The following is a 15,553-nucleotide window of genomic DNA, read 5'->3' on the forward strand; positions in this document are numbered from 1 at the left end:
CATAGATTTGGTTGCCAAGGGAACTGGTCCACTTTACTTTGGCATGCAGCTTCTTGTGGCCACAGCCTCCGTCCAAGTTCTGAGTTGACCAAACAACAAATGCATTTCAGTTCAGATTCCCCTGATGACCCTGGCCAAGATCCACAACTCTTCCCATTCCCTCCACTGGTTTCAGTGTGCAAGGTATAATCTTCTTGGTCCTGCAAACTGGAATCCTCACTCCAAAGTGTGGCGCTGGGGTTCCAGGCAGCAAACCTGTTCACAAAGCCCCCCATTGGTCTGGGGTCTGATTTCCCAGGGAACAGTTAGCAGTCAGATCCCATCCCATCCAATGCTGAGCTGAGGAATAGATGGAGTGAGCTCCTGGTAGTCATCTGGAAGGAAGCAACAATGTTGGAAAATCATTTGAAGGTTGGAGTTGAACTCAATTAACATGTCTTTATATTCACCAGGTATCTTTTAGGCAGTAACAAGGAGGTTGGTCAAAGCCAATTCCTCATTTGGAACCTGAGTAGATGTTTAAATGTATACATGTATAGTGGAAGGTAGGGTGGTGGGCAGGCATTGGAGGGGTGGGAGATTCAGAGGTTTGGGTTGGGGTTTCAGGGAGGACACTGATTCCATCAATATGGGCTGGGAATGCAGAAGGAGAATCAGGTTCTGAGAAAGGCACAGGGTGATACATTTAGTTAGGGAATAACTTAGGGCAAGCTCATTTGCTCTAGATCTGAGTATTCCAGCTCAGACTCTCATGTTGGCAGCAGAGCAGCAAGGTGAGAGAAGCCTCTGGTGTCCAGAAAGTCCCTGTACAGCCTACTTTACAAAGGCTAAGCTTTGTACCAGTAGGAATTCTTTATTGCAAGTGTCAAAAAAGCCAACACAAACCAACTTAAGCAAAAAGGGATATTTGTTGGTTCTTGAAACATAAAAGGCCAGGGATATCAGGCATAGCTTGATCAAGGCATCAGATGACAGCCTCAGGGCCTAGTTTCTAGCTCCTTGCTATCTTCTCTTTCACATTGATTTCATTCTTAGACAATAAGGATTCTGTTTTCACCATCTTACTTTTAAGATCTCAGTTAAGACTCTCTTTCCCATGGAGATTCCTCAAGAAATTAAAAATAGAACTCCCCTATGACCCTGCAATTGCACTCCTGGGTATTTACCCCAAAGATACAGATGTAGTGAAAAGAAGGGCCATCTGTACCCCAATGTTTATAGGAGCAATGGCCATGGTCGCCAAACTGTGGAAAGAACCAAGATGCCCTTTAACGGACGAATGGATAAGGAAGATATGGTCCATATACACTATGGAGTATTATGCCTCCATCAGAAAGGATGAATACCCAACTTTTGTATCAACATGGATGGGACTGGAAGAGATTATGCTGAATGAAATAAGTCAAGCAGAGAGAGTCAATTATCATATGGTTTCACTTATTTGTGGAGCATAACAAATAGCATGGAGGACATGGGGAGTTAGGAGAAGAGAGTTGGGGGAAATTGGAAGGGGAGGTAAACCATGAGAGACTATGGACTCTGAAAAACAATCTGAGGGGTTTGAAGTGGCGGGGAGGGGTGGGAGGTTGGGGGAACCAGGTGGTGGGTATTAGAGAGGGCACAGATTTCATGGAGCACTGGTTGTGGTGCAAAAATAATGAATACTGTTATGCTGGAAAAAAAAATAAAAAGACTCTCTTTCCCAGCAAAATCACATTGTGTCTCATTGGCTCTGGGTAGGTCACATGCTCACCAATCACTGTAACTGGGGGGATGTGATGCAAAGATGTTCAAAGGCAGCCTCCAGCCTTGGGGGTCACCAGTTAGACCCCCTCACCTCTGATTGATGATTGCTCTCCATAGGCAACATGGACCCCAAACTCATAGGGTAGAAAGTAGGGCTCAGGCTGGCAAATTAGCCCAACCCACTACTGTGGATATGGGAAGACTGAGGCCTAAGTGGTAAAGGAACCCACTGTGACACAGGTGGATGGCTTCACAGTTTGCTCTTCCCTCCCCAAGAAGACCTCTGTCACTGAGCCTCTGTAATCCTTCCTCTGGCCTCCTGAAGCACATATTAGGCCATGATGTGCCCTGATGCCCAGCACCAGGGTTTGGGCCTCTTTCCACAGCTTCTGAGAGCTGGGATTCAGAAAGTAAATAGGGGACAAGGAATTGAGCCGGGGCACTCCATCCCAGCAGGGAAGAGCTATCTCTTCTATTTGTTTTAGCTGATGCATCTTTTTCCTATGGACTCCAGGGGATGCTGGGAGAAAGACTTTCCATTCTGTGCCTCAGCCACAGTCCTTGCTGTCCCTGAGGTAGGGCTGTGATCTGGAACAATCAAGATCCTCCATAAGGAGAGTTCTCCCAATATTTCTCATTCTGTCTCTACTGGGGTTGGAGGAGAACAAGAATGGTTTCTCACTCAAGCAGGGTCAAGGACACCATTTTGGGTATAGGAAACTTGGGTTTTAGTACTGACCCTGTTTCCTGACTGTGTGATCTAGAGCAAATCATTTTATCTCTCTGAGGTTTGGTTCACCTCATCTGTAAAATGGAGATATACCTACTTCACAGAATGGAGAGGGTTTAAGAGCTAATTATATATTGTGCTTGGAGTGTGGTAGGCCATATGAAAAGTGAGGTTTGATTTGTAGAGTCTTTGCTTTCAAAGGAGGGATTCACCAGACACTGAACAATTGCTCTGGACCTATGCTATGTTTCCACAGCTTGGGGCACAAAAGAAAGCTTTGTGTCATCAGACTTGGCAGAGGCAATTAATGTAGAGGAAACAGAGACCACTGTGTGGCAGATAGGGGGCAACTGCATCATGATGTCATAGACCAGAGAGCACACAGTATCCTGGAGAGATCAGGGAAGGCTTCCTGGAAAGGCAGCCTGAAGGACTCAGGTCCTCAGAGCCCAAGACCTAGCCTAATACCTGACACTAAGGAGATACCCACTAAGCATTTGTGGAATGAATCAATGAGTTAGGCAGGCACTATGAAAGCCATCTTTTTCTTTGGATTTTCTGAAACCAGTTCCCACATTCAGAGTTCTATGGTCACTTCCCAGAACAAAGCTGGGAAGGGAGGGGGAGAAGAGGAAAGAGGGAAGGAGGGACTGACAGAGAGAGGACTGGTATACTGGGATAGTTATTTATCTATTTATTTAGTCATTCATTCATTCATTCATTCATTCATGTTGGGGTTAATGGTCTTGTTGAGTTAAGAAAGAAGTTTTATTTTTAGGGACGCCTGGGTGGCTCAGTTGGTTGGACGACTGCCTTCGGCTCAGGTCATGATCCCGAGTCCCGGGATCGAGTCCCACATCAGGCTCCCAGCTCCATGGAAAGTCTGCTTCTCCCTCTGACCTTCTCCTTGCTCATGCTCTCTCTCACTCTCTCTCTAGTAAATAAATAAAATCTTAAAAAAAAAAAAAGAATTCAGTATTTAAAAAAAAAAAAAGAAAGAAGTTTTATTTTTATTTGGAACAGTTTCCAAGGTAACAGGGTTCTGATCCTGGTTTTTTCAGACAGGCTGCTCCTGGGTAGTCCTTGAAACATCTCATGTCTTAGACAAAACACCACTTGTCTCTCTCCATCCTTGTCCTCATCCTGAGGAATGAATGTCTTTAGACACAGAAGCCAGAAGCTCCAAGGAAAAGGTTGTTAGCTGAGATCTGTCCCCACTTTTGGCTTCTGAGAGTCCACATGTGCAGTGTGGGCAGGACTAGCTGTTGCCACGGTCCCATCAAACTGGCCCAATTCCTCTGGCCTTCTCCCTGAAATGAAACCACAGTTCCCAGAGGCCTGCCGCACAGAAGTGGGAGATTCCGGGTTCTGGATTCCCAGAACCCCCAACATCAGCATCTGTCCCCTCATCAGAGCAGGAGTTAGGCCACGTGTCCAGGTTTGGCTTCGAGACTATGACCATTTTGCCAACCCTCATGGCTCAACTCTTTTGCAGGGGGAACTAGTTTCAGGAACAGCAGGGCAGCAGACACTAGGGTAATGGCATATTTGAGCGCATACAACTGGCAGCAATTTGGGGACCGCATTAGCCATTTTTCGAAGTGGAGCTGGAAGAGCCAGTGGGGTCGCTCTGTGGCTTCCTGCAGGATTTAAGTGGAAGCCGCAAGTCCCATTGATAAGAAAATCCTAAAAGTGGCTTTGCAAAGTACTCCCAGATGGTCAAACAGAGGCATGTAAGTGGCAGAGGAAGAGGCCCTGCTCTCTGTGAGGTTTCAGTTGGTAGAATCCTAAGGGGAAAATTTGCACACCTGTGTGTCAGAGAAGACAGGAAACCCACTTACATCATCAAGAGAGAAAATGGAGCTGTTAACCTGGGTAAGCTCAGTAGGAACAGTGCAGGTAAGGCTGTCTACCTACAGATGTAGCCGCCTGGGTGATGTATGCTCAGATCACATAAATAAGAGGAAAATGGGGCCTTGTCTTCCTCACTTCTCACATGAGGAACTCCAAGGCCATGATGGGGCCACAAGCAAAATCAGCCCTGGAGGGGCCATTTGACTTCCCAAGGGTTCCTAAAAACCAGGGTTTGGACTCTTAACAACTCTGTATCAGTCTGTGACATATTTCCTTCTACTGTCTCACCTACTCATTTATTTATTCATCTATTCAAGAAATCCTGGCAGATGAATTATATGCTGCCCACTGTTTAGAACATGATTCTTCATGAAGTGTGTCTGAGAAGGGGGAAGATAGGTAGGAGGTGGAGGGGATAGTGTACCCAATGCAGGCAGCGGGGCGGACCCTCGTCAGAGTTCACTGGGGGACAATTCATGCTTCTGTACCCTGAAGTTCAGTTAATAGTTAATAGATACTTGCCATACGCTATAGGGGGACTGGGTAGCAGGAAGGTTGAGAACTGCCTGTGCAGTAAATAGATAATTACAAGACAAGAAAAAGAGCCATAAGGCAAGGGAGAACATGTGCCTATTGGGAGTCCAGAAGAGTGGCATCAGAAGATGGAGTCTAGGAGGCTTTGTGGCAAAAGTGACATTTGAACAGAGTATTAAAGGATGAGCAAGAGTTGGCCAGGGAATTCCCAGATGGGAGAGTCCACAAGAAGGTTCAGAGCCTCAACTAGCACATACTGAAACAAGGACTATTAATGCCTAAGTAGTCCATGATCAGGCATAAACTGTCCTAAGTAATTTTTCAGAACACCTTCAACAATCCTTCATTTATTATGCAAGTAAGTCATGCTCATTGTGGGAAAATAATGAAAAAAAACCCCACAGATACAAATATTTAAAAGGTGTTAAATTGATTTTAATCATAATTCCTTTTGAGATGACCACTTTTAACAATTGGGTTTTAACCTTCCAGACTTCTTTCCCTAATATGTAGCCATAATCTATCTATATCTATTTCACATAAAAATATTTATAATTTTGAAATGAAAGTACAATCATACTACCTATTTTTCCCCTCGATCAATATATTGTGAACAAAAATGATTATGTCTAAAGTGTCAAACTACGCATTTTAACCAATTTGGATAGAACTGTTCTGAAATGGAACTTGCTCTCCTGTCTTTTCCAGGGAGCCAACATCAGAGCTTAGCTTCATTCATGCCTGCTAGCTTCCGGCTGGGCTATAAGCTGGGGCTGAACTCAGCTGACAAGGAAGGCGTCAGAGAGTGTATGCCAGGCTGAGAGCTTATATCTTCTCTTCAGAATGCAGCTGCTTCCTTCCTGTAGTCAGTTGTCCCTTCTCACTGCTTTTAAGGGCTGGGAAGAAAACCGAGCCTTTCAAGTGCATGGGAAGGAGTACACCTACGTTGTAAGCCCTGTGTGGCATGAAGCAAAGTGACTTTTGTTAATCGATATTCTCTTTCTCAGAGGCGAGTGAAAGAACATTTCCTAAGTACTATGTGCTGGACACATGCTTTATTTTATTTAAGTCTCCTAACAATCCTTTGAGAGAAGTATCTTAGCTCCATCTTCCAAATGATAGCCTGATCCCAGAGAACATTCATTGCTTTGTCAAGGATCACGGAGCTGTAAGGGCCAGAGCTATCCTGGAACCTGGTCTATTTCACTTCCAAACCCCTCCTGTTTTCACTGTACCATAGCTCTTGCTTGCTACCAAATGTTGTGCTGAGTTTGAATTGATGACATTGTCAGAGGCATGTCCACTGGACTGGCGGGGTACTTCTGTGTGGAAAGGCCTTGGCCTCCCACATAATTTTTCATGACCTCAGAACTGAATAGTAACTGCTCTCATTAGATGGCACCAGTATTCCCTGGCCTACCACACTCCATCTTCCTTAAGAAGGGGCAGGACAGTCCAACTTATATGTTGGAGGGGCTTCTCTGGCATCATGTAGAGTGTGGTTGGAAAGGGCCAGACCAGAGGGAAAGAGAAAAAGAAGGTTTTTGCGGTGACACAGTTCATCCAGATCCATGGCAGGGATGGTGGCCAGGGGAAGGAGAGAAGCAATCAAAGACATGTCTGAACTAAGACTGACAGGACTCGGAGTCCAGCTGATTATAGGGTGATGGAGAGGGGGTAGTTATGATGACTTCTGGGTTTTAAGTCTGAGTACCATTCACTAGGGTACAGGAAGAGTGGGCTTGGGAGAAGGCAGGGTTGGGGAGGGAAAGAAATGATAGGACTTGTTCAGGACATGGTACACCTAAGCAGCATTGTGCAAAGGTAACTGGCCATCAGATCTCTGTAATTCTGCTATCATGGGGTGATATTAAGGTCATCTGCATTCCTTCTGCACCCTGGCAGGGGCGAGGAGCTGAGCCCAGAACAGAGAGGCTCATTGGTGAGCTAGTAAATGTTTAAGACAAAAGCCTTGACATGGAGCATTTGCTGATCTGCTGATTTCTGTGACACCATGACGAAGTTCAGCTACTAACTCCACATTCACTGAATGTGAAGTTGGAAAGCGATGCACAGTAGCACATCATTATATAGAGTTTCCCTCCACAGATAAAAGAAAACTAAATAATCTCAAGAGATGATTTAACAATAAGATGTAGCAAAATAATTAGGATCATTGTGGGTGTTTATTTCATTTTTAGTGTCATTTAATTGTAACTTAATTCTTAATTAGCAATAATCACGCCTTGGATAAACCTCATTGACTACAATACTTCCACAGCACAAAGCTATAATTCAATTTTTAGTGATGTCTGTATTTAACAACCAGCTCACAAAATTCTTAACAATTAGTACACCACTGGAGAAGCTCCAAGAAAGGACAAGTTGGAAGAGCTATAAATCTACCTCCTTGTCACACAGGCTGAGGGACTCCCCCGGGTCACACATCTGGGAGGGCAGATTCAGACCCAGGACCTAGGAGGAGGCTCTTGGTCCTCTATGCTTCCTGATGGCCCCTCAGTGCCCTGGTCAGTCACACAGACCCAGGGAAAAACCGTGTGGTCCTTGACCCTAGGGTGATGATTCATGTCACCCTGGAGTGAGTGACTCAGGGAAGAGGCTGCTGGGCGGCCTGGAACAAAGAGAACTGGGCAAGATTTATTTCTGCTGGGAGCTAAATGGGAGGCTCAGATACTTTTTTGCTGTTTCCAGTGCCTTTGAACTGCCTCCGATTGAGCAATTGCACATATTTCCAAGAAGAGAAAATTTTTTCAAGTGGACTTATTTTTAAAAAAGAATTGCTGAAGTGAACAAGCTGGGGAGGAAACCTGGGGAAATGTTTTGGCTGACTTCCTGTCATGGCTGGGGGTTGGGCTTGGCTGGAGTGAGATCCGGCCCTGGCTTGGCCATTTTTCAGGGTACCTAGAACCCGATCCCAGGAATGTGAGGGTTTCACCAACCCACTTCCTCCAAAATGGTACCCAAGTCCAAGGAGCTTCCTGAGTGCCAGGGAGTAAGGTTGAGAAAGGTGCGCTTGTACCTGACATCATTTGTCCTGGCCTACTTGACAAGATATCCACCATGCTTTCTGTGAGTCGTTGGTCAGTAGATGACCCCCAAATCAGCCTTCTCAAGGCACCTTCAAGTCTGGCAACTTTGCTCCTGGCTACATAGAAATGAGTGTGCCATGTGCCCCCCTGCCCACACACACCCATCCCCTGGGATGAGAAGAGTCTTGTGAGGCTGTCCGAAGGCCTTGTCTATCAAGTCATTCCAAACAACCATTACTTCTCTTTGGGGTCTTTTCCTCAGGGTTCTGTCTGGGAAACGGGACCCAAGACCTCTCTGCTCTTAGAGTTTGGGACTTTTCCCCCATTTCTCCAGGGAAGCAGGGCAAAGGCTCTTTTCTAGTACCTCACCAGAGTCCATATTTTCATTGCTTTTACATGGCCTCTCCTGTCTGCTCCTTGCCCCATAATCTTTTACTAGTCCTGGGGATGAGGGGACAACTATGCTTACTTAGGGTGCTTTCCCCAAATCTCTTTTCTGAACCCTGAGCCTTCTTCATTTCCCTAAGGTCTAGCCCCTCACTACATATGAGGCAGAGACAGACTCCCTTTTCCATAGGTCTTGCTTCTACACCTCTCCCCGAGGCAATGAGCACAGAATGGCCTCCATGTTTGTGTGAGGGGAAAGGCAATGGGGGGAAAGGAAGTCTGAGGGGAAGGGAGGGGTCAGTTACTATTTTTGATATCTCAGGTGTCCCCTACTCCACCCCCCTGCTTAGCACATTGGCTGCCAAATTTTGCACTCTTCCTATTGGGGCTGGTTTAGCATCTCCTCCTGGACATGGTCATGACACTGGTCTGAGCAGAAGCTGGTTCACTCCGGGGCTGAAATGGGTCTGAATTGGGGGAGGAAGGTACCCCCAGCCAACAGAACCTATAAGAGATCCTCAGGCTTGGAGAGCATGGCTAGAGGGTGGAGACATCCATGGGGTGTTGGGAAGTGCTCAGGACCTGACTGCAGCCCCTGTTATCCCCCCTGGCTCCATGGACCAGAGAGATTGTGTTGAGGGCAAGAAGTCATTGGGAAGTCCCTTCCAGCCCCTCATCTTTCCCTCTCTGTTGCATCTTTCTTCTGCCCTTCTATACTCTACCCTTGCTTCCCTGGGACTGACCACTGCACAGATCGAGGGCTGACCACAGCATAGACCTGAGATGACCACAGAACAGGTTTGAGATGACCGCAGCACAGATCAATGGCTTACCACAATGCAGACCTGCAACTGACCACAGCATAGCCCTGGGATGACCACAGCATGGACTTGGGATGACCACAGTACTTACCCCCCCTCTCTAACCCCATTGGTTGCCCAACAACAGAGTATGTTTGTACAATAAGAGTAAATGCCAGGGTGTAAAGCCCCTGATGGGTTTAATTGCAATCACGTCTAACTGCCTTTTATCTACAAGTTTGTACAGAGAAGTCCTGGCAAGGTCAGGAATATATATCCTTTACCTGCAAGAGACGAAGCTTGAGCTCTGCTATTCAGGATTAATGGCAGACTCTCTGGACCTGCTTGGATTTTGATGCCATGACTCAGAGAACTCAGCTGCCCTATTCAGAGGGGGGGAAAGGAACTCGTTGAGTACATACAATGTCCAACCATATTGCTTGTATTCTCTAAGTTAATTCTTATAACAACCCTAATAGAGAAGATGAAGAAACAGAGGCCAGGGGAGACTAATCCAGCAGGGAAGAGGCAGAAGAGAATTAGAATCCAATCTTCCAGGTTCCAAAGCCCTCTTGCAGCATCCCAAGGTTAGGAAGCAGGATGGCTTTTTCCTGAGTTGAACCCTGCTTAGGCTTGCTTATGGGATCTAGGACCCAGTTCTGCAGTTAGCCAGGCCTAGGGACCCACAGAAGTGCCTATCAGCACTTTGGCCTGATCTCTGATGCCCCAGATTTTCTAAGTGTGTGGGGGGACAGCCCTGGAGTGAGATCAGGAACCAGGGAGCACCCTCTCTCTCCCATGAGAGTAACCACAGGAGGAGGAAGATTGGGAGGCACTGCCAAAAGACGCCTGCTTTCACAGCATGGACACATTTGTTTATCATATACCAAAAGCAAGCCCTTCAAAATTAGAGGCAGAAAGCTGATGTCTGTAGCAAGTCCTGGGGAATAGGGGTTCTGGGACCTTCTCTAATGGCCCCTCACTCACAAGTATGGCTTTGATTAAGTCTTTGCCCCTGTCTGGATCTGTAATATGGGAGCAGGAGGCAGGATCTGCTGATCTCCAGTGGCCCTCTCCATCATCCTCTGAATTTGCAGAGGGACTGAGAGAGATGTGTGTGCACTCACCCCAAACAATTTCCTTCATCAAATTCTTCATCTAGAGATAGACCAGTGGTATTAATAGCAACCTAATCTCTTTCAAATTCTTTGTGTTGCTAAAATGAAAGCAAAAATTCAAAGCTGGAAGAACAAAAAACCTCCCTTCTGAGAATTCTGAGTCACTCCAGAAAGGTCAGTGGAGTCTGGATTAGCCCGTTTTTTTTTTTTCCCCAGAAGGGCCTCTGGCTTTTCCCCGGACATCCAAAGATTAACAAAGAAAATGTGAGAGCCACTCAGTTTGTAGACTGTGCTCCTGGGTCACTGTGATTCAGAGAGCAGTATGGTTTCCTCTGGGCTGATGGCAAGGCTCTGGGAGAGGCATTCTTGGAGCCATTATAAAGGCCACTACTTGCCAAGACCACTACCCATGAGCCAGTGGCCTTGACCAGTTGGGGACTGGGGAGTCAGACAGACCTCATGGGTTTTGTGACTTTGAATAAGTCTTTAGGGCTCTTTCCTCACTTGTAAAATGGGATTAATAATGTTCATAATAATACACTGGGTCATGATCCCAGGGTCCTGGACAGAGCCTGGTGTTGGGTTCCTTGCTCAGCCAGGAGACTGCTTTTTTATCCACTCCTCTCCCTTGCTAGTGCGCTCCTTCTCTCTCCCTCTGAAATAAATAAGTACAATCATTTTTTAAAAAAAATTTTTTAATGTATTTGCAGTGTAACAGTATTCATTGTTTTTGCACCACACCCGGTGCTCCATGCAATCCGTGCCCTCTCTAATACCCACCACCTGGTACCCTGACCTCCCACCCTCCGCCCCTTCAAACCCCTCAGATTGTTTTTCAGGGTCCATAGTCTCTCATGGTTCATCTCCCCTTCTAATTTCCCTCAACTCCCAACCTTTTAAAAGAATATAGTACTTATGAGGTTTCTGTAAAGGCCCTTGCTAAATCATGAGCAGTGATGGTGCTTGTAGGGACACGGGCAACCACCACAGGAAGCCAGTGTCCCTCCCACAGGCTTAGGGGTGCAGGTTGGAGGTGTTCTGCCAGCTGTGGGTGGGCATGCCTATGTTTGAATGGCTACTCCATCAGAGCAGTCCTCTCCTGCCCTCCTGCACTCTCCCCACAGTCCATAGGACCCTATAGTGATTTTCCAGGGGGGCAGAGCCTGTGCAGCTGATCTAACAAGTGTAGGACTTTCTGGAGTAAAAGTTTCAAAGCCAAACAAATGGACAGTTGTATGAATGGAGAAGTCAAAGGCATGTGGGTGAATATATAGCCTGACAGATAGATGGATAGGTAAATGGGTGCATTTGTTACCCTACAGTTGGAATCCTGAAACCTCAAACTGTAGGCCCACACCTTTGCCCTCATAAGACCCCTGCCTGACAAGCTGCTGCTTCCTCTGCCCTGCCTCCCCCACCCACCCACCCACCCACAGCTCCACTGGGAATGTACATTCCCGCTCTCTGTGGGGCAGGTTCCTCTGTTGGGTTCTACTGTACTTTAGCAGAACTCCAGGTGGAGGAGATAGAGGAGAGGAGTGGGGAGATGGGTTTGGGGTCAGACTAGCCTGCATTATATAATCCTTGACTGTGGGAGCTCATGCAAGTTACTGAACCTCTCTGATCCTTACTTCTTTAATATGTAAAATGGAAATAATAAAACCCATCTCACAGGGGTTAAGCTAGATAGCACTTGAAAGCACCTAGCATGGTATGTGACACTCAATAGGCAAACTAGAAATATGTCATGAATGGGAGAATGAAGAAAAGTATAGTAGTTTTGCTTTCTTTCATGAGCATGGTTGGGGGCCGATAAAATATTTAAATATGGATTAGAGACGTTTGGCCTTGTCAGTTACACAAATGATTGGAGAGTTATCCCAGCAGAGGCTTAGGTAATTTGCACTAGGTACAAAGGTTACTGGACCCAGTTAAGTTGTTTCCCTCCTTTGCACCTCAGTTTTCCTTCCTATAAAATGGGCCAAACTATGTTATAAAGCACTGGCTGGGGACAGAATGAGTAGAATCCAAAAAGCTGACTGGCTCTTGACAATGACCTGTCTAACCCTTTACCCACCAGGCTAAAGAGGTAGTTAGAAGGGCCCTGAAAACAGGTTAAAGAAGGAGCAGCTCAGAGACCAAACATTACTAAATATTTTTTCCTTTTATGGGTCGGTGCTCTAGATCACCACTTCCTGCAGATTATATTCCTAACTTTGCTGTGATGGATGCAAGGTCCATGTGCCCACAAGCTCCAGCAGAACCCAGATGTCACCCTGGGGGAAGGACTCTGCTGCTACCTTGCTATTTTAAGCAGAGAGTTTATAATAATGGACGGGAGAGCAAGCAAACAGGGCAGGAGCAGCGTGGGAATGGCCTTGGCAGGCCGGGTTGCTGGGGCTCCCCCTGAGGGGTTCGGGGTTCTGTCTTGTCAAACGTGGGGCCACAGCCAGCCTCCAATCTGCTTTGTCCTGCAGCAACTTACATCTCTTAGTGCTTGTCTCACTTAATTCATTTCTGTTTTGCTTTGCTTTCTGACCGAGGGACTGACTTAAATTAAGGTCTTTCTTGAAGAGCAGGAGGTGAGGAGGAACAGAAAATGAGATATTTTTTTATGTGACTTTAGGATACCATGATCCCAGAATCGTATGAAATGGGACCATTACATTCGTGGTTTCTTGTCCCTAGGAAGAGTCAAAGAATTCAGTGACACCTAGGGTTGAAAATGGCCCCTGGAGTGTGTTAGGAATCCTATGACCATTACCCTGGACTTGGCTGGAACTCTCCCAGGAGTAGGGAATTTATTACCTTAAAAAGTAGCCTGTTTCATCTCAAATAGTTTCAACCACTAGAGAGGATTCCCTTGCCTTGATCTGACCTTTCATTCATTGGTCATGCACTTATCCTTTGGGGACAACAGAATTACAGGAATGAATTTCAAGTATCTGAGAAGCACTTTTATTTTTCCCTGCACCATCTGTTTTCCAGGCTAAAGATTTTTAGTTCTTTAAAGACAAATTCTTGCTTCCTGCATATTGCTTCCCCTTTTAGGAACATACTCCCATTTGTCTGAATCCTTCTTACCACTCAGAGTGCAATACACTTCATATAGATTAAGGTGGAAAAGAAAGTAGAACTGTCACCTCCCATGTTTTGGAAACCATATTACTATTAAGACAGGATGAACCTTCACATAAATCCATCATCACTTAAGAGGTTTCTAGGGAGGTGCACCAACTTTCCCAGTATAATTGGGGTTTGTGGATAGTCTTTTGCTAATGTCAACCCCTGTGACCATATACTTTGTCCAACACGACTGATATCACTGCTGCTGAAATCCAAGTAAAGGTAATAGAAATTAATCACAGAGCCAACCTTTGGGTAGATCTGTTGCTTATTTCATCCATACAGTGGCTGGTTGGGAAGAGACACATAGTATGCCCTGGCCTTATATTCTCATTCCCAAGAGACAGGTTGAATCTGTTCAGTAGGGCTTCTCCCTTCTTGTTTCACCTTCCCCTCTAGCAATTCTGTTCAGAGAAATTTCACTCGGCATTTCAGTATTCAAGGTTCAGCTCAAACACCATTTCTAACATGGATCTAGTCTAAAACTTTATCTCACCTGTCCCAATTTTCAGAGTTGGGGATCCTTTTCTGAGATCCTGCCACTTCTCTTACTTTCAAAGTCTTAACAGTTACATTGTTTTCATACTGCCTCCAACCACTGGACTCTGCTCCCCAAGGAGTACCACATCTTCATCATCTTTAAGTCACCAGCACCTGGCACAGGGCCTGGTAGGGACTGTGTAAAGTCAGTGTGGTGAATGAACGAATGATTTAGTTCATGGATTTCCTACTTGAAGTGAGACTTCTTGAGTTGACCAGCAGAGGTCACCCCAATTGTTTGAAAGCTGAACTACCATTCCACTGCCGAGACTGATGGAAGTCAAGATGGTGGTCACATTGACCAACCCCGTGGCTAAAGTTCTCTAGTTCTTTAAATACCAGTCGATAAGCAATTTCTCTTCTAGTTGTCAATGATGAATCAAATCCCTGCCTTCCTCAGGAAGCTCAGTCAATGGTGTGTATGTTGGATAGGGGCATCTTTCAGAGTTGTGGCTGATGTCAGATCTGAGCCTGCCTACAACCCTCTGGCTCTAGGCCCTTGGGCCTTCCCTGTGGGACCAGAAGAATATCTAGTATCATGGGAGATGGTAGGGCTTTCTGACTTCCACCTATAGCTTCCTGCAGCCCGCACCCTTACATAGGACCTAGGACATAGTAGGTACTCAGTAAATGACAGTGTTCTTTATTTTTCCTGTGTGTGTCCCAGAAGCCCCTGACTGTGTCTGAGGGCAGGGTCTGCATCTGGTGGCTTTCATCTGCTGACTAGCAGATCAACAACTTTAGGAAATCTCTGAAGTTATAGAACGAGGCTGGTTGCTTGTTCTGCAGGTCCCTGAAGGCTTCTCCCACGCCATTAGGGAAAGAGGACTTGGAGGAATTTAGTGGGGGAAGAGGTTAGGTAAAGGCCTATGGACTCTGGCTGAGCTTCCTGGGCTGAAGATCTCCAATCAGGTGGTCTCTGTGAGCACCTACTCTGTGCTGAGTGCTGTATATTATTTCATCCTTAGAACATTCCTGCATGGGAGACATTCTTATCTCTGTTCCTCTGACAAGGAAAGTGAGGCTCAGAAGTAAAGCCAATGTTCAAGGCCACACAGCCTATGAGTGGCAGAGTAGGAACTCAAATCCAGGTATAACGTTCCAAGACCTGTGTTCTTTCTACCTTGCTATCCTTCCTCTCCAGACTGAAACTTCACATTACTGGCCTTTTCTAAGAAGAAGCAGAGGACCCAGGCCCACTGGTTCAGGTCTGTTGGCGAGATCATGGTCCTAGACCTCTTGATTGGTGAGAAACATGAAAAAATAGTTAGTAGTTATAAGTAACAGTAGTTAGTAGTTATAAGTTAGGACAAGTAGTTATAAATTAGTAGGTATAAGTAAAACCAACCCAAATTTACTTAGACACTAAGAAATTTAATTGTTTGTTTAACTGGTGAGTACAGAAAGAATTCAGGCTTCAGGTGAACTTTGGTCAGAGATGAACCTTCTTTTCTTCTGTAAGTGTCTTGGCCCTACTGCCTTCTCTATGCCTGTCAGTTTTAGCCTTAGTCTGGACTTCCAAATGGAAACAAAATGGCATCAGGTCTTACATCTGTGTGTTCTACCACCCAAAGCAAGATAAAGCACCTGGGTCCCAGAACACTGCAGTGTGCTCACTGGTTTACAGTGGACCTATTTTATTTTTAATATATTTTTATCCCCAGGGGT

At 45.8% G+C, this 15,553-nt stretch overlaps 1 protein-coding gene and 1 pseudogene across 3 annotated transcripts in view; one reads left to right on the forward strand and one right to left on the reverse strand.

Annotated features, from left to right (window-relative positions):
- Positions 1 to 15,553, forward strand: part of IRAG1 (inositol 1,4,5-triphosphate receptor associated 1) — a 128,066-nt gene that overhangs the window by 28,937 nt on the left and 83,576 nt on the right. The gene's annotated exons all lie outside the window — the stretch shown is intronic.
- LOC123387786 lies at positions 6,992 to 7,154 on the reverse strand (annotated as a pseudogene).

The sequence above is a fragment of the Mustela putorius genome, unplaced genomic scaffold, assembly GCF_011764305.1.
Source record: "Mustela putorius furo isolate JIRA1106 unplaced genomic scaffold, ASM1176430v1.1 tig00003859_pilon_pilon_pilon, whole genome shotgun sequence".
NCBI lineage: Eukaryota > Metazoa > Chordata > Mammalia > Carnivora > Mustelidae > Mustela > Mustela putorius.